We start from the raw sequence: 4223 nt of genomic DNA on the forward strand, positions 1-4223 counted from the left end.
GCCGGATGAATCGTTCAAAGAGTATGCTCAACGATGGAGAGACCTGGCTGCCAGGGTTCAACCCCCTCTTCTGGAAAGAGAGTTGATGAACATGTTCGTGGACACCCTTCAAGGGCCGTATTTTGAAAAAATGATTGGGAGTACCACCTCAGGGTTCTCGGACTTGGTCATTGCCAGCGAGCGAATTGAGAATGGCTTGAAGATCGGTAAAATACAAGATACAACCGCTGTGGCTAGTGGAGCAAAGAAGCCTTATTCCGGATTCTCAAATAAGAAGGAAGGAGAGACCAATGCTATCACTCATGGGGGAGATGGAGGTTACCAAATGCCATACTATCCGGTGGCAGCAGTAACACCTAACCCATATCCGCAGCCAGCGTATGTCATTCCAACTGGTCCTCTAGCGGTGCAATATCAACAACCTTATGCTCCTCAGCAACCTGTTGCTCAACAGAACTACTATCAGCAAGGTAGACAAGGACCAAGGAGGCCTCCTAGAAGGTTTGATCCAATTCCCATGCCGTATGGACTTCTGCTAGCTCACTTGCTCAAGGATTCGCAGGTCCAGCTGAGAGAAGTTAAGGCTCCTCCTGTACCTCTCCCTCCCGGGTATGACATGAACGTCAGCTGTGAATATCACTCTGGGACGCGGGGGCACTCGATCGAGAATTGCAATATCTTCAAGCACAAGGTACAAGACTTGATAGACTCAAAAGCAATATCGTTCAAGCCAAATGTTCCAAACAACCCCGTGCAGGCAAGTACATCTGCAGTGCCTTAGTCAGAGAAGCGGTAGATCTGAAGGATTGGTATCTATGGAACTGTCTTGCAAGCTATTTCCAGAACCAAGACCCCAAGCAATGGGAGAATAAAGCGGATCAGTCCAGTAATCTTTGGTCCAATCATGTTCATGTGTGATTTTCTTGTTTGTCATTTGTAACATTCATTTGTAATGAACTCGTTTGTTTTTGAATAATAATGACATTGAAATGAATATGCATGTTTTGAATAAATCCATTCGTGTCCACTCATACTTTATCTTGTCAATATTCAAATGTTGGTTTTCGGAGGAGGATGATGTAATTAAAAACACGAAACGAATTCACTGCTCGTACGCTTTTGAATAAAACCTTGCTGATGATGTAAGGCATTGTTTCAAATCCCAAACACCGGAGATATAAGGAAGATAATCCCAAGTTAACCCCTTCGAGCCGAGGAGTAGGAGTTTCTTTCTTAAAATATAAAACCCTCAATCTTAAACCGGGGCAGGGTAGTCGTCAGTCAGTTTGACCAAACGTTCAAATTTCAAAAGAGGAGTGTCCCATCTGAGGATCAACCATATCTTATCCTTCACAGGAAGTCGGAAACCACCAAATTCCAAATGGTTGTCCCTCACCCACAGAGGCATGATGCGGTCACAACTCATTCAAATCAATGGACAGATGTCACACGATTTGTTTCAGCAAAAAGAAACAAAGAAAGAAAACAAAAACAAAAGAAAGAAAGAAAGCCCGCTAAGTCGAAAGCTCGAAAACGAGTGGCTTAGGTAAAAATTAGGGCATCCTTGTGGATTATAAATCTGAACCAATCCAGCAAAAATAGGGAAACAAAAAAAAATGAATCTGCAAAAGAGGAATCAAAAGAAAATCCTCAGTAAGAACAAATTCGTGTGGCTACCAAACCAAATAGAAGGTACATGACCGCCACACCAAAAACCTCTGGGGTTCATTAACTTTCACTCCCAAGTCCCTTTTGGAAGAAGAGCGTTTGTTTCAAACTAGCTGAACGTAGGATTGGAGAACATCCCGAAGAGCGGATGGGTTAGGTTAGGTTCGACCCTTATATCCTTTCTTTCTAAAACCGTGAACCAGACGACGTTACAACCCTCAAAAGACCTAATTGAAGCAAAGGTTTATTTCGAAGGCGTACTATAGTCAGAACGATCGTGTTAAAACTGACTCCTCATCAATTTACTCATGTGTGTTGATATTGATATGACATTCGTTATTAGTGATGCATTCATTAAATGTCAGAATTTCAGTGAGAATGTTTGGATTTCAAAACTGCATAAAAACATTGCATTATCATTCAAAAAATGAACTTGTATTACTCGTGAGTAAGCATCTGCCATCAAGAGATTCGCCATAATGAGCGTGAATTAAGGAACCTGGTGAGATCAAAGTGCATAACGCCTGAGACCTCTGTTGAGTAGGGGGCAAGCCACTTCTCTTGATCACATCAATCAGAATGTCTGAAGACTCTGTCGAGCAGAAAGACAAACCGTTTCGAGATCTCGTCGATTAGAGGCAGTCACGTCGAGAAATCTCTACAAGTTTCACTCAATCTGAAGTAGTCAAGGCGAGATTCAATCAATCTCTCTGAAGATCAATAAATCATGGGCATTCCCTCAAAAATTAGCCAACCAGAGGCAAAGTTACTTCAAGGCTCGTACTGGGGTAGGCCACCCCAAGAGCACAAGAAGTCAATCTCCCTGAAATGGTTAATCAGAGGAATGTAGTGCCGAGACATTGGGGCAGATCCGATGGTGACAATTCACGATGAAGTTGCTGCCTACCTAGTGACTGGGGCAATCCTTGCAGATACCCAACAACTTGGGGCGAGACGATCCAAAGAGATGAAGGTTCTCTCGTTGCCTGTGAATGCATTTCAGATCTAGCTTGGGGCATCCGAAGGTCTACGTCAGATCCATCCTCCAGCAATATCAAGAAGTCAGATGTCGGGAAGTCATGCAAGACGCAACCGACCCTCCATAAATCAGAAGCCTTGCAACCCAAAAGCAAATTCCTCAGCATTTATTGCATCGTACCCAAAGATTGGGGCATCTATGGATATTCATATCATTGCATCAATCTGTCATGCATAATTCATATCATCTCATTTCATCCAGCATAACACAAATCTCTCTAACAAGGAAGAATCAAACCCAAAATTCTCTTAGCAATATTCAACAATCTAATTCGTTGGCAAACCTCTGGCAAAGTCCAATTCTCATTGGCAAAGCCCCTATCTCTCAAATTCGAAAGACCAATCAATCCACAATCGTCAGTGTCTATCACTTTTTTTCAATACCCATCAATATTGATCTCCTTTCGCTCGTCAGCGTTTATCACCTTTTTTCGATACCCGTCGGTATCGGTATCTCTTCCCCAACCGTAAAGTTGTAGATAATCACCCTTTACTCAGTTTTAGATGTCATTACCTCTAACCCCAGAGTTGAGAGACTATCCTATACCCAATCTCAGAGTTGATGTCAGTTCCCACTCCAACCTCAGAGTTGTTGCTTCTTCCTTTAACAACCTCAGAGTTGTTGTCTATTTCTCTTATTTCCAGCCTCAGAGTTGTCGTCTATCCCTTTCATGTCCAACCTCAGAGTTGTGCGTTTCTCCTTTCCAACCTCAGTGTTGTCGTCCCTTTTTCCAACCGCAGTGTTGCCAACCACAGTGTTGTCGTCCCTCTTTCCAACCTCAGTGTTGTCGTCCCTCTTTCCAACCTCAGTGTTGTCACCCCTCTTTCCAACCTCAGTGTTGTCGCCCCTTTTCCAACCTCAGTGTTTTCGTCTCCTTTTACAGCCTCAGAGTTGTTTCCCCTTTTCCAACCTCAGTGTTGTCGTCCCCTTTTCCAACCTCAGTGTTGTCGCCCTTTTCAACCTCAGAGTTGTCGTCGCTTATCGTATTACCCCAACCTCAGAGTTGTATGTTACCTTTCCTTATCCCGACCTCAGAGTTGTCATTCCTTTACCAGCCTCAGAGTTGTTATCAGACTTGTTGTTTACCGGTTATTCTCCCAATCTCAGAGTTGAGTATCTGCTTGTTTCCAACCTCGAAGTTGACGTTTACCATTTTTCGCTCCCAGCCTCAGAGTTGAGCAGTTACATTTTTCTAACTTCGGAGTTGGTGTATCTCTTTAAAGCCTCAGAGCTTAGGACCTAACTTTTTCCAACCTTAGGGTTGACGATCACCTTTTTTTGACCTCAGAGTTGAGTACCTACCTTTTTACACTTCAGAGTGAAAGTAACGTGTTACACCCCAACCTCAGAGTTGTATGTCTCCTTATTCCCCGACCTCAGAGTTGAATAGTTATCTTTCCTCAGCCTTAGGGTTGAACGACTGTCTTTTTCCAACCTTAGAGTTGACGACAACCTTTTATCCCCAGCCTCAGAGCAGAATGACTACCTTTTCCCCAACTTTCGAGTTGTTGTATCA

Source organism: Lathyrus oleraceus, chromosome 1 (assembly GCF_024323335.1).
Source record: "Lathyrus oleraceus cultivar Zhongwan6 chromosome 1, CAAS_Psat_ZW6_1.0, whole genome shotgun sequence".
Lineage (NCBI taxonomy): Eukaryota > Viridiplantae > Streptophyta > Magnoliopsida > Fabales > Fabaceae > Lathyrus > Lathyrus oleraceus.